General features: G+C 43.6%; 1 protein-coding gene across 2 annotated transcripts in view; it reads left to right on the top strand.

The window, feature by feature from the left end:
* Positions 1-509: 509 nt before the first annotated feature.
* PMCH (pro-melanin concentrating hormone) overlaps positions 510-25,020 on the top strand; it is a 62,697-nt gene continuing 38,186 nt past the window's right edge. Inside the window, exons 1-2 of one of the 2 annotated variants that reach the window (XM_078674733.1) lie at positions 539-663; positions 16,943-16,963. The gene's annotated coding sequence lies outside the window, so the exon portion shown is untranslated. Of the gene's footprint in view, positions 664-16,942; positions 16,964-25,020 lie in introns of both variants that reach the window. The other variant, XM_078674725.1, reaches the window with a different exon arrangement.

Below are 25,020 nucleotides of genomic sequence, written 5' to 3'. Positions count from 1 at the left end.
AGTGGGGGCTGAGATAAAAGGGGGGTCCCAAAGCGTGTTTTCCCCATGTTAATTTCCATAGGACCTTTAGACACGGCTACAGCTTGAACCGCTGAAGGGAATTACACCAAACTTGTCAAAATGGTAGTGTCTGGTACGCAGATCACGCTTTTGGTAAAATAGTGTAAATCCCTCCAGTGGTTCCTGAGAAAATTAAAAGAGAAAACAATTATATATCTGTAAGCGAGCACCGTGCGCGCACCCCGTGATTTTTTGAAAAAAATTTTGGGGGGGTCTTGGGGGGGCTTCTCTCTTTTATTTTTATCTGTTTTATTTTAATTTCGAGGGTGCCCAACCCTCGTTTTACCCCCGAGATCACCGCCGCGGCCCGAGGCGCCTCAAGATGGCCGCCGCCGCCGCCTGGTTGCGGGCGGGGCCGGGACGAAGTGGTTTCCGCTTCCCCCTGCCTGGGGGAAGCTTTCGATGTGACTGCCCGCCCGGTCTCCCCTGGTGGGGCCGGGACGACGTGGTTTCCGCTTCCCCCTGCCTGGGGGAAGCTTTCGATGTGACTGCCCGCCCGGTGTCCCGTGCCGAGGGGGAGACCGGGTGATGATGCCGGCTGGTGCGGGGCTCCCGTGTGCTGAGGGAGCCCCGGGAAAAGAGGAGACGCCGCCCGCACCGCAGGTTTTAAAATGCTAAGGACTATTGAAACAGTTGTAATTAACCCATCACGAGACAAATTAAAACCAGCCGTCTTCACATCGCTTGGAATCCTGAAGCTTAACAGTCATGTGCACGTTTGCTCAGATCAATCGTCTAGTTCGCAATGGGGGGAATGTCAGCGAAAATCTTGTTTGAGGCTGCCAGTGTAAAGTGCTGTCAGAGTGTTGTGTAGTACTTGATAGATGGTTCCAAACAGTCCAATTTCCAAGAGTGAGTTGTGGAGCTGGGTGAATAGCGCTCCAGCCTGGCCCAGTGCATTCAGTTAGTGCATTGTGAGTTTGTTGGTCTGATGCGCGTCCACTTCAAAGTGCAAACAGTGCGTAAGATCTAAGAGGTAGAAGTGGCAAGCCATGAGCGTTTTAACTAGTTCCGGGCCTAACTGTAATCCATCGGCGCTAAATCCAAGTACAGGTTTCACAAGCTACTTTATGCACTTACAGAGCCTATTTTGGTGGCTGCTATCTTAAGAAATTTGATAGTTTTGAAATTTAGTTGACAGTTTTGTGGGTTCAGGCAGGCGATTGCTGCCTACTGGCATGTGCGCACACCTAGGCTGATAAAGTCAGCACGAAGAAGCGATTTCCTATGCGGCAGTAATGAAGGACACATACCCAGGACATGGATTAGAGTTTCTTTCCCATGGCCACATAGGTAGCAGCTTGTGTTATGGTTGGCAGAGCGGCACCAGACAAGGCGCTTACACACTGCTGTCTTGTCTTCTAATGTCGATATATTTGTGGCCGTGGCAGAGTCAGTTTCTTGAATACTTGCTGGGAAAGATGTGTACTCCAGGCTTCTGTTAGTGAGAAGTCCCTCAGTATTGTGTCTAGTTGAATCCTATATGTACAGTATTTCCCATGCAAAGCGGACACTGGATGTGACTTTGCAGACAATGCATCCACTCTTCTGCCCTTAGTGGCTGTTGAACAATGCGTGTCCTAACGTTATTGTCTGTGCACATAGGCCCTGTCATTAGTTCCTATTTTGAATTGAGGGTTTTATAACAAAAGCATAACATCCATGTCGTTAAATGAATTTTATGAGCTGCAACTACCATTGTGAAGTGATGGCAGTCATTTCAAAGTGGAGAAGAGGGACATGTGAATCAACAACTTAGCTAGTATTTAATTTTTTGTAATCTCCCATAGTCATCAGACATCAGTTGAACGTAATATATGTGATTGATTGCAAGATTTTTTGTGTTTTCTCTGTGGGAAAGAGCAAGCCCACAGAGCAATGTGTCTTTGTTGAAGTGCATTTGTGAAAGGAGTCTTGTATAAACGTTATGACTTCCAGTATTTTTTTTACAAGTTTTAACAATGGAGGGCCATCAGGCTCCACGGTACTTCCTCTTTATTTGCAGTAGTGGAGCACCTTGGCAGTGGCAGTTGCCCCGATCATTCTCCTCCCGCATTGAGCAGTAGCTGCAGTATTGGCTGTAAAAGCCCACAGCTATCTATCTTCCACTTGCTACCGCAGAGACAATATAATACCTACCACAATATATATATATATATATTCACTGAAAAAACCATAGGTTATAGACCATATATAGTTAGGAATTAGCATTTAAAAAACCTTATTTTACTCACACAAAACCATTGAAATTCCATATATAGTTAGTTGTACTAACTATATTTCGCGCACCCGCAATCCACTGCTGATCATGTCACATATTACATCATTCATGACATGGTCAGTGACATCACTGATGACATCTCAAATGACATCACTGATGACATCTCAAATGACTAAAGTTGTGTATGCATATTAAATGCAGGTACATCCCCTCACGAGGCACTCAAGACAAAGTTCATCAAAGGTTGTGTTCAATTTGTAAATGCTTTTATTCAGCGAGGTGTCATCAAGGATATATCGATATTCAATTCATATCAACAATAACTTTATCGAGGAATAGGCGACGTGTGACTCCGATGCATTTCGGGCAGAAGCCCTTTGTCAAGGAGCGTGCTATTCCATGGTAACGCAGCGCGTTACTTCAAAAGTTCAAGCGTCTTCATTCAGACCTTGAACTTTTGAAGTAACGCGCTGCGTTACCATGGAATAGCACGCTCCTTGACAAAGGGCTTCTGCCCGAAATGCATCGGAGTCACACGTCGCCTATTCCTCGATAAAGTTATTGTTGATATGAATTGAATATCGATATATCCTTGATGACACCTCGCTGAATAAAAGCATTTACAAATTGAACACAACCTTTGATGAACTTTGTCTTGAGTGCCTCGTGAGGGGATGTACCTGCATTTAATATGCATACACAACTTTAGTTCTATTCACCTGTGTTCTAGACGGGAACACAACCCCACGGGCAGCACCCCAAACTTCTTTTGGAACATTATTGCTAACCACTTTAAATCGCTGTGCACTACCCCCATTTCTTAGTACTCATGACATCTCAAATGACATCACTGATGACATCACTGATGACAACATCCAGTGACTGTATTTTTCTGTAAAGTTAAAATATGTCTTGAGTGGATGTATAAGTGTCTGGATGAAGGATTTAGTAGGTGCATGACTGACTGTATGAGTGAGTGATTAAATGTGTCTCACTGAGTGCATGGGTTAGTGACTAAACTGTCTTAATTTGTGCATCATTATGTCTGTTGTTCTGAAAACTGCTGCATGTGTTGTTCAGTAGCTATATGAGTAACTATATGGGTTATTGATTGGTTGCCCAAGTATTTGTATGGGAGACTGAGTGTATGTGTGGGTGGCTGGGAGGTGTATGACTCTGTGCATAGATGTGTGAGCAGTTGATTCACTAGATGTATGGGTTCAAAAGTGCATGTGGAAACAGCTGTATGGGCGGTTGACTGTGTGCATCAGTGTATTGGTGAGTGAATGGATATCTCAGTGCTACATGTCAAAGTAAGTACATATGTAAAACACAGTACATGTGAGACTTGACATATATAAATAACTGTGCATAAGAGCCAGTGAATGTGTGAGTGGCTGTATGCATCATTGTGAACTTGTATCCAGGATTGTATAAGAGAGTAAATATGTTTTAGTATATGTTTGAATAAGTAAGGTGTGTATAACTGTATAGTTGGGAAAATGGAGGTGTGATTGATTGTTTGCATGACTGACTAGGTGTGTGTGTGTAACTTCATGGATGAATGACAATCTGTGAGTCTGTGTTTACACTGAGTGTATCTAAGGTTATATTAGAGTCTGAAGAGGTTCATCGTATTATCACATGAATGATGTCATCAGTGATGTGATCAGTAATGTCAAATGAGATGTCATCAGTGATGTCATCAGTGATGTCATTTGAGATGTCATCAGTGATGTCATCAGTGATGTCATTTGAGATGTCATCAGTGATGTCATCAGTGATGTCACTGACCATGTCATGAATGATGTAATATGTGACATGATCAGCAGTGGATATATAGTTAGTATAACTAACTATATATGGAATTTCAATGGTTTTGTGTGAGTAAAATAAGGTTTTTTAAATGCTAATTCCTAACTATATATGGTCTATAACCTATGGTTTTTTCAGTGAATTTTCAAGGTTTTGTAAATGCTAATTCCTAACTATATATGGTCTATAACCTATGGTTTTTTCAGAGAATTTCAATGGTTTTTTAATAGCAAATATCATAAGCTGTCGATTGTCAAGTACGAGGTAAGAAAAAACATTTTCGTGTTTATGCACACTGATCTGCTTTCAATGCTGCCCCCCCCCTCATTTCTATTAGGAGTACTCTCTCTTTGCAGATAGTGAAGGGTAGTTAACGCAGGCCTTTTCCCCCGTTGTAATCCGTTGTGCCTGCTTCTCTCTCCATTTGATTGATTGTTATCCAAGCATTTACTGTTTTAGAATTGGTTCTCTTTGGTTCATTCTCTATTTACAAACAAGCACAGAGTCGCAATACTCTGTTTAGTCTTTGCAGATAGCGAAAAATCGTGTAAAAAAACAAAAGGAATCGAGCAAAATCAGTAGGCCACTAATGGGATCTCTTTTTGCCCTCGCTAAAATAGAAACATTAGGAACAACCTGTTGAAAATAGCAATGTGTATGTACATAAGCGGCGTTCATTTGTGTTCACAGTACCCCTTGTTGATTGTTTGAATCGAGCATTGAATTGTTCGAAGTTGGTTCTCTTAAGGATCTTCTATGCCTGCAAACGGGGAAGAATAGGAATATTCTCTCTCCCTTTGCAGATAGTGAAGGGTAGGTAACGCAAACCTTTAACACGTCGTGCCTATTTCGTTCCTCATTGATTGATTGTTTGCCCGAACATTGACTGTTTGGGAATTGGTTCTTTTTGGAGGTATTCCCTGTTTGCAAATAAACGTAGGAAAATCTTTGCAAGTAGTGAAAGGGTAGGTAATGCAGACCTTTCTCCCCCGTTGTAATCTGTCATGCCTATCTACTCCCCACTGATTGATGCACCTGTTTCACCCGGACCATTTACTAGAGATAGGTCATCTGGCCCGACCAGAGAGCACCCCTAGTGAAAAGGACATATGCAATAATAACGAAGTGATCACTGTATCCTGTTAACAGAAACTTTAGCATGAAACAACCTGGAAAGAAAGGAATAGGAAAACGAAAATCAGTAGGCCACTGATGAACTTTTTATTAAATAACAAACAAAGAAACGATAACAATACGTAATGATAAAACCTATTATTGTCCTAGAAACAAGAAACGTTAGAAGTAAGCCCGTAATAAGAAACCTGAAAACAGTAAGAGAAACCAAGTGTGACATTGCAACGGCCACAAGGCAACGAGGCTTCATCGCTCCTCACTGCCCCAAAACTTGTCTGTCCCACCGCCTGCCACGGCCAAATAACGGCAAACTGGGAAAGATACAAGTCAGCAGACATCCGCCCCATTCTGGAAACTTCCAAAGTGCAACAGGTTTGCGGCTACGCCCAGCCGGAAGCAACACATATAAGGCGGGTCCTGCTGCCAACCGTCGGCAGAAGATCATCATGTAGGGTGTAGCCGGAGGAAAGGCCGAGGCCAATGGGACCCGGCCAGGGGGATTGTTACGACAACCCTGGAGAGTTGCAAGGGGGGGAATGTCTGTGTCCTCGACCCTCCCCTCTCTCTCCAAGTCCGGCCACCATCAACCAGAAGCCGAGGCCGACGGGATCCGGCCGCGGTGGCGGTAACCCTGGAGAATTGCAGGTTAGACCCTCTCTCTCCCAGTCTGGGCCAGCATCCATGGAGGGCCTGGGAGTGGAGAGGCCACTGCACGGAAGGCCCAGGAGAGGCACCACACGCCACGGCCTGCCCCACCGGATGAGCCAAGGAACCCGTTCATGGGGCCAGAGCAAAGGGCGTCCGGCCGCCATCCACCGGAGGTTCGGCCCAAAGACGGACGGGACATTTCTTCTTTCTTTTATAATGGCTGCGACAACACTGGGGGGGGATGTCTTGCACATGCCTCCGACCCCCCCCTCGTCCTCATCGCCTGCTCCGGCCATAACAAATGTCAAGCGAGACGCCGTGGGGTGCACTGGGTGGGAGAGACGGTGCGAACAGGCCTCTCCCGCCTCCCCAGGTGGAGGCTTCCCAGCTGCACCCTCAGCGCTCCAGGCGCCCGGAAAAGGGTTCTTCCACTGTGGCGATGCTGCAACGTCTCGCCCGGCAGGGTGGAGCCCGTCCGCTCATTTGACCCCGCGATCGCCGGTAGCTACCGAACTCTCAAAATGGCGGTCGACCTGGCAAGAGCGGGCCCAGCATAAAGAAATGGCCCGGTCACTGGTTGACTCCACCACCGTAGTCCTCCACGACCTTGAAGATTCTAGAGGAGCCGCGGGAGTCCCCGACCCCCGCAGACACCCCCGATGGGGAATGACTGCCATGATCGCCCGTGGAGTGACGAAACTGTAGCTGCGGGACGTCGGCGCTCCCATGCTGGCGCCAGCCTCAGTTTGAATGACTAGAATCCTGCAGACCACAGTTCGGATCAGTTCCGGTGAAAGCACAGTGTGACCCGGTAGGAAAAATTGTTGCACCCCCTCCCCTTTTTGACTGATGGTTCAAACCACCGATCCTTTCCTTTGCCCTTTTAACGGAACTTTGGACTGCCTCCACCCTCCCCCCGGGGCGCCCCACGCCGTTATTCGGAGGGCGGCAACTTACTGGACATCACCTTGGTGCCATCCACATTTCAGCGCGTTCTGCTGCCTTGGAACTATTCGCACAACAGACCGCTACTGACGACCCACCCCCCGGAACGCCCCACGCCGGATACCCAAATCAGTGCAGCACCCAGGCAACATCACCTGGGTGCCGTCCAGAAATCTGGACGTTGTGCTGCCTTGGGACTATTCGCACAACCGACCGCTACTGACCATTGTTCCTTCTTTTTCCCTAAAAATGTTTAAATGTTTTTACTGTTTTTGTTTTGTTGTATATATTTATAAGTTATTAAAGTTTTATATTCCTACTACTTTGTTGGAGTGCTATATATTTTTAATGTGACACATAATTGTAAAAACTTTGATGTACAAAGAGTCATCCCTGGAATCTTCCGCTTCAGGCTCGGTCCCCTCCCCAATCACAATACAGGATGGTTTTCAGATAGTAGGAACGCGTGTGGTGTGACGGATCTCATCGGGTGTGGGCCTTGATCTACTATAACTCCTTTGAAGAGGGGTGATTCTTTACAGCTGGGGCCATAAACTACATCTGCAGGGCTAGCTGATAGCCTGGGACCGGCCTGGACAATCGGACACAGAGGAAGAGGAGTGTCAGAGGGTGCGGTAGTGAATAGGGCGAAAGGGAGGTGTCGGGCGGGCACAGAGTGTGATTCTCAGGGAAGAGCAGCGCAGATGGGGGAGGTTTATTGCCCATGCATAAGACAGAGAGCGGGGGTGACCAGTGCCTGGGGGAGATGCTTGCGAGGGTGGGGAGCCATGCTACGGATCGACAGCGTGCAGAGAGTGGGTCTGGTCAAGGCATCTAAAATGGCTGCCGTGCACGACAAAAGTGTGGCATTTGAAAAAAGGCAAGATGGCGCAGACAATGTTTTTCAACACTTCCTGATTTCCTTCGAATCGAACGTTAACAGACGTTGGGGCATATTACCAAAGTTAAGCGATATTTATCGCTAACGATGCTTAGCGACGAATTTTTTACCGCTAAGCATCGTCAGAAATTATCGCAGATAAACCTTGCTATTATCAAGGTTTATCGCAAATGCGATAAAAAACGGCCGCAATGCATGAATATCGCTGAAAAGTCCGCGATATTCATGCATTACCGAGCTAATGCTCTTAGCCATGTTATCCACCTCCCATTGGATAACATGGCTAAGAACTGCTCAGGGCAGGTGTTAGTTTTTGGAGATATTCGCGCTTAGCTGGTAAAAGTTGGTAATAGGAGATAGATATCTTGCATGTTGTAATGCAAGTTATTGTGGTATATGGAACTCATACCATAATCTCTCAGGAAAGCAGGAACTGATCCTTTTGGGACCGCCTGAGAAGGCCTAGGGGGTTTGCCCCCTTTTCACGTTCTGAACTATTTTATTTTACTCTCTTCTGTAATTACACAAAATGGCAGCGATAGGATGCATCAGAGACAGACAGTGAGAGAAAGGAGGCCGGAGATGAAGAAGAGATGTCAAATACACATTGGAGATAATATAGTGGGAGAAGGGAAGTAAATATGAGTAAACTTACTATGTAACATAAAAATGTTGCACTCTATACTATAAGTCTCATTTTATACTACAATCACTTCGCTACAACCTCATAAATTAAAAATAAAAATGAATAATGTCTCAAACAATTTTTGATTTCTAAATATAAATTTATTCTTCTGAATTTTCATAATTTGAAAGAACTAGTAACATGTCCTCATCAGGAATTTCCTCTTCAATCATCTCATCAGGAATCTCCTCATGAAAAGTCTGCAATGATGATTCTTGTAACTCTATGGTCTCCATTTGAAAGGCAACAACCTAGGCAACTAATTTCTAAAATACATTAATGGTAAATTAAATAGACAATTGGCTGAGGCTGACTGTAAGACTTGAGTGTTTTTATTTAACAGTTACACAGTTAATAAATCATTACTATAACACAATCATACAAGTTAAAATTCCATACAAGATTATAAAACAAGAACAAATGAAGACATAAGTTAAAAATATATTCTTCAGTGGTAAATCAGTGGCGAAAAAATTAGTCTCTACGCGCGTTTCGGCGGCCAGCGCCTTCTTCATGGAGTAGCCACAAAATTTCTAGAGTGAAAATATACATAGATTATATATACATAATGACACATTTTATGCAGTTAAACAAGTTTTTAATATCTTCAATTTTAATCTATACAGCCATTTAGTCCAGTTTCTGTTTTACAGATTTATGAAACAACAGTAATTTCCATTGTTCATTTTTATTCTTGTCATTTCCTTACATGTTCTTTCTGAGTCCAAAAAGACACCTGACTTAACTTGGAAATTAAAAGGAGGATACGGGATTACATGATAGAGAATGTAGGATAGATTAAGCTATTTTTATAAAAAAATATCCTACTTCAGCAGTTTGAAGAGCATTTGATATGTTTCAGACAATGTATAGCCGTTCAATTAGTGTAGGAGGAGATAAGCAAATGGTATTTTGAAAGCCTATTTATGATGCCGAATTGATGAGAAAACGAGCATATGACATGGAAAATATTTTGACTTACTTTTATACAGGGCAAGAAGATAAAATTCGTTGTTTCTCTTGCTCTGTGGGTGTTTTTCTTACATAATAGTATTTAAGTCTGTAATACTTACTATAAAGATCACTTATTTGACACAGGTCAAGATGGTTTTCTACTTCTTATGTAGCTCTTTTTGGATCCAGTGTTACAGGAGCTTGGATATAAAATTATCCCTGTTATTAATTTTTTTGTTCCAGATGAGAAAGTCAATTACAAGTATTGTTTAGTAATTTTTACCTGAATGCCCAGGACACCAGTAGTTAATTCCCGCTGGCCGGAGCCCTTTAAGTGACGAAATGCTGGATAAGATTCACTAGGTCGGAATCCACCTCAGGTGACTTCTAGATATCTGTTTTTAAAGATGGTATAAAGCCAGAATTGTATCTGTTGGTATTGATCTTAGTAATGAATTAGTGAGATTCAATTTCTTATAAAGCGGTGGACTTAGTTTTTAATGAGTTAGTTATTTAGACTTTTTCTGATCTTACCTATAATGTCTGTAACTGTTGATTTCTTTTTCGTGGGCCCACTTGGTGATCTATGATGTGATCATGGGCCACATATAAGTTAAGGAGTGGTATTCTAAAGGTCCAAAAATAGAGAAAAGAAGAAAATGCAACAATTATATCTATATCTTTGTACAGGTCAGCCTAAAAAATTCCTATGACTCTTCTAATCTTACCGATGATTGCAAGGTCTTCTATTTCAAAAAACGTGGATGGCGCTAACAGGATGTTCCAAAATTCTGGCTGGGTGGGGAGGTGATGTTAAAAGATCTCCCTGCCTGGGGACATAAAGAGGGAAGCATATTAAGTTCTATTTTAATAGATGGAGGAAAACGAGGGTTCTGCTATTTACTCATAGCAGTTTGTTTTTAAGTAGCGTCTTACCTCACGATGATCGGCAGGGCTCACTATGTCCGGCGGCAGCGGGATGGTCCGTCTAGCGATGTGGAGGTTTCGGAAAGGCTGATAAAATGCCCGTCGGTGGGAGGTGTTTATATATCTTTGGTAATTGATGTTAATTGCCTGCACCTTTGTTGCTTCTGCGTGAAATTTTCCTAACGTGGTAGTTTTGGGAGGAGTATCTCGTGTAAACACCTGATGACGATTTGGCTCAGCACACTTCAGTGATTGGGGGTGAGGCGCTTGCCTGTTTGGGTGTGCTGACAGCGAAAACGGACTTAGTTCTGTAGTTTTAGTATAGTGGTGTTCACGCGCTTATGTTTTTTGAGCATGCGTGAAACTACAGACTTTGATGTTGTAATTGACGGTAAATGTTTTAATATAGCGATTTAAGCGCTTACAATACACATGATTCTAGGGGAAAATAAATTCTAGGGGAAAAATAAATTCACGAGGGGGATGTATATAAATGATTATACTTGCGCGCTGGTATTATTGGCGCTTACGACTGAAGACAGACTTCGATATCTGTAGTTTTAGAGGTAGTTTGGGAGGAGTTTCCCATGTAAACACCTGATGACGGTTTGGCTCCGCACGCTTCAGTGATTGGGGGTGAGGCGCTTGCCTGTTTAGGTGTGCTAAAAGCAAAAACGGACTTAGTTCTGTAGTTTTTAGTATAGTTGGATTCACACGCTTATGTTGTTTAAGCTTGCGTGAAACGACAGACTTCGATATTGTAATTGACCGTAAATGTTTTAATATAGCGATTAAGCACTTACAATACCCATGATTCTAAGGGAAAAATAAATTCACGAGGGGGATGCATATAAATGATTATACTTGCGCGCTGGTATTATTTGCGCTTACGACTGAAGACAGACTTCGATTTCTGTAGTTTAGAGGTAAGTACCTCATTGAGGCGATTAGGTACCTACAAAGTACTTGGTTGTGGGGGAAGCACTTACCCTGTACCTAATTCTAAGGCAAAATAAACCCACGAGGGGGAAGCATTTGAATGATTCTACTTAAGTGTTTGTATTGTTTGCACTTATAAGAGAAGACAGACTTCGTTTTCTATGGTTTGCAGATAATTTCTTCATTATGGCAATTAAGCACTAGTAGTGTATTTGGTTATTGGGGAAGGGGACCTTACGGAATGAGGGTATTTTATTGAATTTAAGTGAATTGGATGATTATGAAAATGACGAATTTTACTCAAGGCGACCTATTTTCTGATGTAGAGAAAATATGCATCTATTCTCTAAATGTTATTTGTAGATCACAGGGTGTGCATTGTGTATTCTTTTTTGGAATAGTGCTATGCTACAGGGATTGCTTCCTTCGATTTTAAGTCTATTACTTATGTTATTATCTTGTTTTAATAGTAGCATCATCAATTCTTTATTGATTATCTATTCTGATTGGTGACAGCCTTATTTATATTCACTGGGGTTTTTTTTTTATTGCAGGCATCTAGTTAATTTACAGGACATGAATTTTCAGGAGATGGCGTGTTCCCAAGGAATTTCATTATTCATTCCCTGGCGGAAAGTATTAAAAATAAAAATCCAAAAGACTTCCCTTTTCTTTCGGATGGCTGTACCGCCTTTGGAGTCTGGGATGTGGATTTTTTCGAGGATCCTCCATTTAAAATCATCTTCACAGTGACCCTTCTCTATGAAGTGCTTTACCATTGGGCATGCAATTTTTTTGGTTCTTATCGCTGAGCGATGTTCGTTCAAGCGTGTCTGGATCGTACGTGAGGTTTCTCCCACGTATCCTAGGAGACAGGGACATTGTATGAAGTATACTACGTTGGTTGATTTACAGTTCCACATTTCCTTTGCCTTTGTTTTGTGGTCATTGTGTTCGAATTCTTCACCTCGCAGAATATTACCACATGAGTTACATGAGGAACAGGGGAAGGTCCCTTTTATTGGATTGTTTGTTAAAATTGATCTTTGACTAAAATTATCTTTCTGTGTACTATTTTGAAAACGGGAGTGGACAATGAACTCTTTTATATTTTTATTTCTCTTATGAGCAAAGAGAGGCTTCGCCAATTTTTGTTCACTGGTGCAATTGCTGTTTAATATATGCCAATTCGAGTTTATGACTTGTCTAACCTTTTCATTTACAGTGGAATGTTGTGTTATGCACACTATTTGGTCAGTAGATTTGGAGGATTTGGTTCGCAGGAGACAGTCTCGGTCGTAGTACCTTGCTCGCTTGTACGAATCTCTCACCAAACGGTGAGGATAGCCTCTATCAATAAATTTGGTTCTCATTGCTGTAGCTTGCTTATCAAAGTCATTCAGGTTCGTACAATTACGTCTGACACGTAAAAATTGGGAGAAGGGGATGCTGTTTTTTTGCGATCTTGGGTGGAAACTACGATAGTGTAGTAGTGTATTCCTAGCTGTAGGTTTTGTGTGGAGATCTACTTTTAGGGTACCTTCCTCATTCGTGATTTCAATATCTAAAAATTCTACTTTCTTGTTGCTGATATTGGAGGTAAAATGGAGGTTAGGGTTTGCCGCATTTATCCATAGGAGGAATTCTTCTAGAGTTTCTCTCCCATCGGTCCAGATAAAAAAGATGTCATCAATATATCTGGACCAATGGGAGATAGACTCGTAAAAGGGGGCAATCTCGTTTTGAATGAATTCCTTCTCGAAGGCTGCCATGAAGATATTGGCTATCGACGGTGCTACTGAGGCACCCATGCTTACACCTTTAATTTGGCGATAGATATGGGATCCGAATTCGAATATATTCTCTGTTAATACAATTAACTATGGTCTCCAAACATTCGATAAATTCGCCGTCAAGAGATTGATCAAAAAAATCATTCAAGTCATCTCCTCCTTGTGAGAATATTTCATTATTGGTGCTGTCAATTTCAATAAATGTAGTGGATAATTCAAAAGAAATTGCCACGGTCTCTTCATTGTGATCCATTTTATTTTGAAATTTCTTGCTGTAAATTGCAGAAAAAAATAATCACTTTCATTTATCGTTTTTAGTAATACATAATATAAAACTAACTTTATCAAGTATTTAGTATAACAGAAGGACTGTAAATAAATAACAGAAAACATTTTTCAAATTCCCTTAAAGTGTACAACATAGTTCCCCTTACAAATTAACAACTCACCTTTTTGAAAGTAGGAGAAGCGTTAGTACTGTGTAAATCAAACACCAGAAATTGAGCACCACAAATTCCTCACAAATGTACCTCAGACAGTAGTATCACAAAATGGCTGTGGTTTCCTCTCATTTTAGATATATACATAACCAATTAACTTTCATCACACACAAATACAAAACCAAAGTAACATTTTAATTGGTTCTAAATTTCAACACTTTCAAATGTGTTTTCCCCATGCAATTTTCCATAGGACATTTAGATACGTCTACAGCCTGAATGGCTGAACGGAATCACACCAAACTTGGCAAAATGGTACATCAAACCTAGGGGGTCAGGGAGGATCTACTATGCCCCCTTATGGTCATTTGCCCCTTCGCTTTGGCCTCCTCTTGTCTCTCGATCCTACCGAGAGACAAGATGGCGGCCGCTACGGACTGTTTGGAATGTTTACAGACGCCGGAGAACCAATCAGCTTCGCTTCACAAAGCTCCGTAACGCGAAAAGTACGCGAAGCGGAGCGCTGCCCGGTCCGCTATCACAGATATATATCTTTTTTTGAACGTTAATTTCTCAAAATCCACTGGAGCACATATATTGAGACATAGCAAAGGCACATCGGGCTACCAGTACCTACAATTTTGCCAAGTTTCGTGCAAATCCATTCAGCCGTTCGATTATTATTTATTTATTTATTTTTTTGCCCCGCGGGGCCCTTTTAAAACCTCCACATCAAACCTAGGGGGTCAGGGAGGATCTACTATGCCCCCTTATGGTCATTTGCCCCTTCGCTTTGGCCTCCTCTTGTCTCTCGATCCTACTGAGAGACAAGATGGCGGCCGCTACGGACTGTTTGGAATGTTTACAGACACCGGAGAACCAATCAGCTTCGCTTCACAAAGCTCCGTAACGCGAAAAGTACGCGAACCGGAGCGCTGCCCGGTCCGCTGTTACAGATATATATCTTTTTTTGAACGTTAATTTCTCAAAATCCACTGGAGCACATATATTGAGACCTAGCAAAGGCACATCGGGCTACCAGTCCCTACAATTTTGCCAAGTTTCGTGCAAATCCATTCAGCCGTTCGGGCTAAAAGTGAGGCCAACCGCCCTATGGAAATTAACATTGGAAAAACGCGTTTTGGGACCCCCCTTTTTTCTCGGCCCCCCCTTGACGAACCCCCCCCAAATTTCCAGGGGCTGCTCAGAAACAAAATGTTCCATTTTCCTGAACATTTCTGCCAATTCCGTCCACAAACGCCAAAGTTATTAGACATAGAATTTTCAAAAATCCCATAGAGAAAAAATCCTAACTATATATACCTACTGGCGACCGCCAGTAGGTAATATATATATATATATATATTCCAAAACACCAGTCCACCGGTAGCCTGAACACTGCAGCGGGTGCCTCCGTTAAGGTCGGTGAACCCTTCTCGCCTCGCCAGCAACTCAAACACACGGAGCACTTCGGGATCTTTTCAAAATGTGGTTTTAATGTGGCAAATGCATTTCGGTAACATAACCTTCTTCAGTGCCAAAACCATTTAATAATGTTCTGCTCAGCTTCTGAATTTAAATACTCTCTGCACTCCATTGGTGGGGCTTCAGTCCATCCGGAACGGCACTTCCTCCAATAGGCAATGGGAACGGAATGGCGGGGACTAAATGTTCCATAATGCACCTTTTTCACTAATTCTTTTCCTTTCCCGTTGTTCCAAAATCAAACAGGCTTCTTCATTGTTATGCCGATGTTCGTGTCGTTTTGGATGTGAGGCCCATTAATTGTTTGTAGAGGCTGAGCATATTTCCCTCGCTTCCCGCTGTTGTTAATCGCACAAACGCTCGTGGGTGACCCTCACATAGTCGAGGCGCCCCAAACTTGAATAGTCCGCGTCTTCATCAGACGACCAGCGCTGGCTAGCGGGGGTTCAAGAATACCAAAATTAATTCCAAAACACCAGTCCACCGGTAGCCTGAACACTGCAGCGGGTGCCTCCGTTAAGGTCGGTGAACCCTTCTCGCCTCGCCAGCAACTCAAACACACGGAGCACTTCGGGATCTTTTCAAAAGGTGGTTTTAATGTGGCAAATGCATTTCGGTAACATAACCTTCTTCAGTGCCAAAACCATTTAATAATGTTCTGCTCAGCTTCTGAATTTAAATACTCTCTGCACTCCATTGGTGGGGCTTCAGTCCATCCGGAACGGCACTTCCTCCAATAGGCAATGGGAACGGAATGGCGGGGACTAAATGATAGCGTGATCTGCCTAATGGCCAGCATTGTCTATACATTATGTAGTAATGGTTACATATGAAGCGCCCCCCTGATCGCGGGCGCCGGAACTACTACAGGAGTTGCGAACTACATTTCCCATGATTCTCGGACGCCGCGTGATGACGCGGTGTGGCAACACTGAGGAATCTGGGGGGAACATACTTGTAAATAGCGGCTTGCGCCCAATAACATGAAGCAATATGTCTTATTAAAGCAATATATTTTTTTTAATCAATATGTTTTATGTAAACCGTGTCATACTTAATGCTTTGAATTTGGTTCAGCTGTAAACATGAATGCGGGGTCTTAATAGACATATTAACTAATGAAGGCGTGATCCGCCTAATGGCCAGCATTGTCTATACGTGGTTCAGTAATGGTTACATATGAAGCGCCCCTTTGATCACGGGCGCCGGAACTTCTACAGGAGTTGAGAACTACATTTCCCATGACTCTCGGACGCCGCGTGATGACGCGGTGTCGCAACACTGAGGAATCTTGGGGGAACATACTTGTAAATAGCAGGACTTCCTGCCCGTTCGGCACCTCCCACAGACAGCCCAGCAGGACGTCTGGAGTACCGACGGGCAGGTAAGCCAGTGCAGAGTGACGACCGCTAAGCGGGTGCAGTAGCACTTGCCCTGATGCGCGTGTGGGTTACTGTTTGATAGCGCACGCGTGTAAAGCGTAGTGACACTCAGGATGGTGACTTTCACCAAATTGAAAGAGGGGCGTGGTTCGTTTCTAAGAAATCAGCACCATGCATACGAACAATATTCTTTTAAACCTCTACGACGTGACTAGGGTTCTTCTTTTGAAGGGCCGATCATAGCAAATTACACGTGGCTTAACTCCGCTGTGCAGATGCTGACCCCTTTTTTGCCTGCGTTTTTACCCATGTATTACTTCCTACAGAGCGGGGCTCCCTGATACCTGAGCTGATGCCGGGTGAGGTGAGGCGCAACTCTCCTTGACAATAGGTGAGTGTATGTGACGAGAGGTCACGCAGCTCGGACATAAATTACAGTTGTGTAGTTGTGACACACAGTCATGGACATCACTAGAAGGGTGTGAGCCTCAGTTAATTGATAAAGCTGTGGTGTTTTATACATGAAAAACAGTATAAGAAAAATATCTTATTGTGTTTTCTTTCTCCATTTCTTTTGCATATTGGTGTGTCTGTCACTTTTGAAATTTCACAGTCCAGGAGAGCAAACGAAAAGGTGATATTGTTTACACTTTTTTTTACTTTAAATATTCCACTACAAGCAGTAGAATGTATAGGTCCTGACGAAGCAGTAGGTGACCTCTGGGCCCAAGGTAAACACTGCAGAAACATAAGATCTGTCTAGGTAGTTATTTGCTGAAGCTACCTTTTCTTCACTGTTTTTAATATTGGGAAGGGAGGGTCTTGATTAAATTATTTTCCGTCCCTTACCCTATTTTAATGGCACCATCACCATTTTGATTTAATTTGTTTAATTTCACGTTTTTTGCACTGCTTGTGAGTAACCCCTAGTACCTACTCCTTGTTTAAACCATTCATTGGGGCACAAAGAAACACGACTAGAGCACTGATTGTGCGGGCTCGCACACTGAGTGGCTTCCAGTGAGCCTCAAGATGTTTGTCCCAAATGATGAAGGGCGGTACAGGTCGGTTGCCTGATGGGAACACTATCAGTAGGTCTGAAAGTGCCCAGTGAACGACTCCTGTATGCCTTATTCTTGGAGATTTTTGACCTGATGCTACTCTGTTGTTGGTAGAAGGGGGACTAAATGTTCCATAATGCACCTTTTTCACTAATTCTTTTCCGTTCCCGTTGTTCCAAAATCAAACAGGCTTCTTCATTGTTATGCCGATGTTCGTGTCGTTTTGGATGTGAGGCCCATTAATTGTTTGTAGAGGCTGAGCATATTTCCCTCGCTTCCCGCTGTTGTTAATCGCACAAACGCTCGTGGGTGACCCTCACATAGTCGAGGCGCCCCAAACTTGAATAGTCTGCGTCTTCATCAGACGACCAGCGCTGACTAGCGGGGGTTCAAGCATACCAAAATTAATTCCAAAACACCAGTCCATATATATATATGCTGGATAAAATATGTGCACGCTTTTCCTGCATGGCAGGGGCATATGTGGGAGCCGTGTCAGTGTGTGCCATCGTTTGTGGAAGTTTTATTTGATGTTAAATCGAGTCTTTCGAGTTGTGAGCTCGCTGTCAAGTGACCTGAAGGCAATTGGCACTAGAGAACAAGAGTTGTTAAAGAGAGTAGGCCTGTGCTTTTAGTGTAGAGCGTCTGACACATGTAGAAGACGTTTGTGTCGTTTTTACGTGATTGTGGGAGTGTTGGGCGGGAGTGTGCTGTTTGTTCAGTGAACCTAAGTTCCCCTATATCAGGAGTGTGTTATTTATTTTTTGTTGAAGGTGAGTACTAGGTTTGAGTGTGATATTTGTTTGGTGCACAGAGCTGGTCGACTTTCCACAAGTTTGATGATTGTTTTGGGATTAGGGGCTTTACGCATGGTGTGAGTTTGGTGATTGACTTCTGTAGTGGGTTTGTACATCTGATCTGGAATGAGTTCGATTATTTTTGGTGATGTGGGGTTGCACTCTTGCCATCACTTTGATGTTTGCTTGTTAACTAATAGGGTGGTATACTTGCGATCATTTTGATGTTTTTTGATAGAGCTTGGACAGATGCCATACACTTATTTTTGCTGAAGAACAGTTGACCTTTTGCAGTAACTCTGATGGCAATTTGGTGAAGAGGAGTAGTGCTCTCTTCCCACGCGTTTGAGGATTTATTTGGTGGAAGAGGTTGTGCACTCGTGTGAGTGTGTGTGTGTGTGTGTGTGTGTGTGTATATATGTTTGTTTTTCTCACACATACTATAAAATTCAGGCCACTCTCATTTATTTCAATTGGCATTGTAGCCGTCAGGAAGGCTTTTCTCTTAAGACTCCCAAGGGCGTCTTCTGGTTTAGGTTCAGGTGGCCCTTGCACATTAGCACAGCTTAACTGGAAAATAAACAGTCTCCAGGAATTGTCCAATTCGGCCCCCGATACGACCAAAGCGCTCAGCCTCCCCATAAAGATGATGAAGAGCCTGGCATAAACACGTATTTTATGTTTCTTCACCACTCAGAAGACAGGCATTCACTTAGATGGAATTGTTTCAGTGCCATGCCTTTCATTTCCAGACTGTTTAAGACAATACAATGCTTTTATCATTGGTTAAGTGAGAGGAAACACCGACAGCTGTGGGAGTTCAAAGAGCGCGAGTGTGTGAGAGTTCACCTTTTTAAAAAAAACAAATGGCGACACCAGCTTTGAAATTGCAGAAATCAATGGCCACATCTAGGGTGGTTTCTGTGACGCAAAGGTTTTTCCTCTTTTTTATACCTTTTGATTTAGTAAGGGCAAACTTATAGACTTAACATTCTTCAAAAACCTCAGCCAAACTAGTCTTTCCATAGACAAACATAATGTAATGGGAAGAGTTAAGAATCGTTTGCGGTACCCAGAAGTTCATTTTAATTCAAACGTGGAAACTGACACTTCTCGATCATAGCAACGTGTAAGATCTGTGTGTCAGTGAGTTTTACCTGTGATAGAAGTGGACACTGTTTGCGTAACTGATCCACACTCACAATTTCTAAGTGGGATAGGAATTGTGGGTGTAAAAAGGAGGGTCAGAGAAGCAGTCAATGAAAAGAAATGCATGTAAAGCATAAAATAGTATTGCTTCTGATATCATAGATATTACCTACTGGCGGTCGCCAGTAGGTATATATAGTTAGGACCTAGTTTCCATAGGAAATCCACAACATTCTATTGGGAATAACTTTGGCGTCGGTTAATGAATCTATGTGAATTTCTCAAAGAAGATGGCCCGTTACGCTCCGCTCCTTCCCTGAAAGTTTGAGGGGGGTTCGTCAAGTGGGGGCTGAGATAAAAGGGGGGTCCCAAAACGTGTTTTCCCCATGCAAATTTCCATAGGACCTTTAGACACGGCTACAGCCCGAACGGCTGAACGGAATTATTTGAAATTTGGTAAAATGGAAGAGACTTTTCTTTAAATGGTCTAAATCCGTCCAGTATTTGTTGAGAAAATTGCATTTAAAATCAGTTATATATCTATCGGCGCGCACCCGTGCGCGCACTGTCCCCGCCTGCCTGCCTGAAATAGGGCCGCCGCGCTGCCCGCGGCGACCCGGAAGTGCTGGGGCCGGCTTGGCAATCCCAGCGCGGCCGGCTGGAAATGCCCGCCCCCGCCGCGAGGGGGAAGAAGGAAGATGGCGGCTGACTCTGCAGGGCTCCCGTGATGGGAGGGAGCCCTGCCACCTGCAAGAGAAGCGTCGTCTGTGGCTGAGTGCCCACCTCGTTTTTGTCCCCGCCTGCCTGCCTGAAATCGGGCCGCCCCGCTGCCCGAGGTGACCCGGAAATGCTGGGGCCGGCCGGACCTCACTGCCAGCAATGGATAAGAAAAACAGAGCACTCTCTCATCCCGCAGAGGCTGGGAGAGGCTGCTCACCAGTGACCAGCCGTCATTGAGAAACGTGCAACCTGCAGCTCAGGGTCCGACATACCCACTCACATCAAACAAGCACCTTTAACGTAACCAGTCCAGAGACTAGAATGTTTATAAACTGCATTAGGGAGCTGTAAGGGCAGTGTCTGGGGTGCTTGGCTCGGCTCTATTTTGGCTTGCACGTCTCCTTGGGATGAGGGCCGGGCCAGAGACAGACATTTGGCTCGAGTCGGCAAGTCTTGCTTGGCCTGGCCACCTCTATTCCAGGGCCAGTGTAGGAGAGAGGTTATTGAGGGGGTACAGAAGGGAAATATGGAGGCAGAACACGGAAATGAGGAGGAAGAGACCGGATTTGTAGAGGAAGGGAATTGCCAGGAAAATCAAACATGAGGCAGGAGGCAAGGGATTAGAAAAGCTTAAAGGTAGCAATGAGAGAATACAACAAATGACGCATAAAAATTGAATCAGAAATCACACTGAAAATGATAGTGTACAGGAATAGGGAAGGGTGTTCCTGTACAGAGAAATGATGCACCATCCCTTGCATCCGAATGGACCCACCGATGCGAAAATGCACTTTTGGCACCGTTGGATCACAGCAAATGTCGTTTTCCCTGGGCACTGCATTGGTACAAAGTGTGTGTAACCTAGGCCTTGCCTCGCGCTCATCTGGTGAACTGCTCTGAAACGATGCACTTGTGTTCACTGAAGAGGCAGAGCCCAGTGCCCTGCTGCCACTGTATACCCCAAATAAATGCAGGTTCCTTCAGGCAGCCCCTGTGCCTGCATCGGTGGTCCCGAGGGACGCACTCAGCAGCCCGGCTCTGCCCTGATAGCTATGAAAGACCCGTGACCTCCACAGGGGGAGAGGGCAAGGGGCGGGAATGTAGCGCCTCAGTGAGACCGGCAGCAGCCCCGGCATGTGGCACACAGGGCGCTTTTCAAACCAAGCCCTGCTCTCTAGGAGTGGCCGACGGCGAACCCTGCGCACACCACGTGCAGTTCTGTAATCTACTGCAATGTAGCCTTAGCACGTCATACACAGGCCTGTAATAAACACCAACAGCAGGGCCTCTAACACAGACCTAGCTGTGGCACACACACCCAGGCACCGAGCATCAACGGCAGGTCGGCAGTCCATACTCGGCTGCACAGCCTTCATTCGCACACATGCCTGTATTTGTAATACACAAATTACCACATCTGTCAGGTCTGAAATACTCAACAAGGGGGAGGATGTGGCGCAACGGGCTGAGCTGCCGACCTTTGCGCTGGGAACCAGGTTCGAGTCTCGGCGTCCTCTCAACATCCTGTGATTCTGGGCAAATCACTTAACTCCCCGTGCCTACCAAAAATGAATGCGTAATTGCGTCATGTACCTTGTGCTCATGAAAAGCGCTCCGATACCTTCGGGTCGAGTTCGCGCTATTTAAAACTGCAGGAAATAAATCATTTCTCAACTGCACTGCCTCCATACAGAGGCGTCAACAAATGTTACATAACATAACAGGGCTGCAATAGTTTCCAATAGAGTCTTCAGTGGTTGAAGTGGGCGGGGTCTACTGGGAGTGACGTTCACACTCTTTCAGTTTTACATTTACAGTTTGAACAAGACCGTTCCAGAACTGATAATGCTGTTAATCTTCGAGCAGTGCACCCCGGAGCCCAGCCCCCATACTTGTTGTCTATGCACTGCATCCTCTGCTTCAGTACATCACACATATACGTCTGTAATACCACTAGCAACAGGTCCTAACAATCCCCTCGCTGGTCTAATACGAACTACAGGCGTCTTCTGCACAAACGTAAGAGGCGGACATGTAAATATACGGGTAAAATAATGGGAGATTATCATCACAGGGTGGAAACTGATTTTGGGAGCAGTGGCTGAGCCACATGAAATTTTGGATCCTCTCACTAAGCAATATATAGAAGGAAGCACAATGGACACGTATTTGAGTGACCTAGGTAACGGACTATAATTTCAGGTATGAAGTACACCAGTCTGTCAAAGTAAACACCGGAGCCAAAACATACCTGTCCTAATACCATTCACAGTAAGGCTAACTGACCCTCCACACACACACACACACACAGTGAGCAAGGGCACGGATGTGCCCGAAACGCGTCTGATGAGATTTCTTTCACCCATGAGGCGTCTCACGTGGCTACGTGATACGTCACGTAATAAAGAATATATTTTACAGCTATAGATATTAGCTTTTAAAAAACCAATGAAATTCACTGCAAAAACCATAGGTTATAGACCATATATAGTTAGGAATTAGCATTTAAAAAGCCTTTGAAATTCACTGAAAAAACCATAGGTTTTAGGCCTTATATAGTTAGGAATTAGCATTTAAAAAACCATTGAAATTCACTGAAAAAGCATAGGTTTCAGGCCTTATATAGTTAGGAATTAACATATAAAAAACCATTGAAATTCCTCCTACATAGTTAGTTGGACTAACTATATATGGCGCACCCGCAATCCACTGCTGATGATGTCACATATTACATCATTCATGACATGGTCAGTGACATCACTGATGACATCACTGAGGACATCTCAAATGACATCACTGATGACATCACTGAGTACATCATTCATGTGATAATACGATGCACCTCCTCACACTCTAATATAACCTTTGATACACCCAGTGTTAAATAAAGACTACCATTCTTGCAACTATTGACACACCAATACCAGTTACTACATAGGCACTCACCGATTCCTAGGTCTACTCACACATCCACTCATTCACCCATACAATCACTCATACATACAGTCACTCATCAATGCAATACTATCATATGCACTCATACACCTATGCAGACACTCACACACTGCCACTCATCCATGGAGTTACTCACACACCTAGTCAGTCATGAAAGAATCAATCACACTTCCATTTCCTCATCTATATAGTTATACACACAACACCTTACTTATTCAAACATATAGTAACACATACTTACTCTCTTATACAATCACTGATACAAGTACACATTGATCTGTACAGAGTCACACACCTCCCAGCCAGCCACACACACACTCAGTCTCCCATACAAATATTTGGGCAACCAATCAATAACCCATATAGCCACTCATGTAGCTACTGATCAACGCATGCAGCAACTTACACAACAACAGACATACTGATGCACACATTCAGTTTAGTCACTAACCTATGCATTCAGTAAGACACATTTAATCACTCACTCATACAGTCAGTCACGCACCTACTAAATCCTTCATCCAGACACTTATACATCCACTCATTCTTCAATATGTAAAACATATTTAAACTTTACAGAAACACACAGTCACTGGATGATGTCATCAGTGATGTCATCAGTGATGTCATTTGAGATGTCATCAGTGATGTCATCAGTGATGTCACTGACCACGTCATGAATGATGTAATATGTGACATCATCAGCAGTGGATTGCGGGTGCGCCATATATAGTTAGTCCAACTAACTATATAGGAGGAATTTCAATGGTTTTTTATATGTTAATTCCTAACTATATAAGGCCTGAAACCTATGCTTTTTCAGTGAATATATATATATATGTATATATATATATATATATATATATATATATATATATATACATATATATATATATATCAGCAATCTCAAAAGCAAGGCAAGATCTAAAAAACCGAGAGATGTGACTGAACTTGTACTAAAGTATTGACTCAATCGCTGAACACTAATATGAAACCAATTCTAGACAGAGGTCAGATAATATTCATGGCACTGAAATATGCTAGACACCTTAGGCAGACAAGAGCTTTCTATTCCTGACTCCAGCCTCGCCTTGTACCAGCCATGTCAGTGCAAACCCCACTATTTTAGACCATTTAAGAAAATACTTCCAGCTGGCCCCAACACAGTGCCAAACTCTACTCCAGTTGGCCCTACGGCTGTGCCAACCTCCATTCCAGCTGGTCCTACCAATGTACCAAACTCCACTCCAGCTGGCCCTACGGCTGTGCCAACCTCCATTCCAGCTGGTCCTACCGAGGTACCAAACTCAACTCCAGCTGGTCTCACGGCTGCGCCAACCTCCATTCCAGCTGGTCCTACCGAGGTACCAATTTCAACTCCAGCTGGCCCTACGGCTGCGCCAATCTCCATTTCAGCTGGTTTTATGGTGGTACCAAACTCCACTCCAGCTGGTCCTACGCTGTGCTAACCTCCACTCCAGCTGGTCCTACCATGATACCAAACTCCACTCCAGCTGGCCCTACGGCTGTGCCAACCTCCATTCCAGCTGGTCCTATCGAGGTACCATTGGGAATTTTACTGTTGAGGAGGACTATGTAATGACTTTCCAATTGTCTTAATTTCTTTTCTCTGTCACCACCTCTTTTGGACAAAGGAACAGCGTCAATAACAAAATACTGTAAGTCATTCAAGTTGTTATTATGAACTAATTTGAAATGACGCGCCACTGGGTAACTTGGGTCAGAATTAACTATCGCCCGAAGATGTTGTAAAATGCGGTTATACACTTGTAATTTAGTGCTACCAACATATAGTAGCTCACAAGTGCATTTTAAAACATAAACCGCATAATCAGTTTTGCAGGTATAAAGACTGTTGATCTTGATCGCAGTCTTGGTGAGCCCTTCATGATACTCAGTGGTGTTGGTCCCAAATTTACAAGCCCTGCAAGAACTACATTTACGAAACCCAGTTCTATTGGATAGCCAGTTAGGTTAGATGTTAATCT

Source organism: Lissotriton helveticus, chromosome 1_1 (genome assembly GCF_964261635.1).
Source record: "Lissotriton helveticus chromosome 1_1, aLisHel1.1, whole genome shotgun sequence".
Lineage (NCBI taxonomy): Eukaryota > Metazoa > Chordata > Amphibia > Caudata > Salamandridae > Lissotriton > Lissotriton helveticus.
The sequence above is the reverse complement of the archived record's forward strand: the minus strand, read 5'-3'. Positions and strand labels throughout refer to the sequence as shown.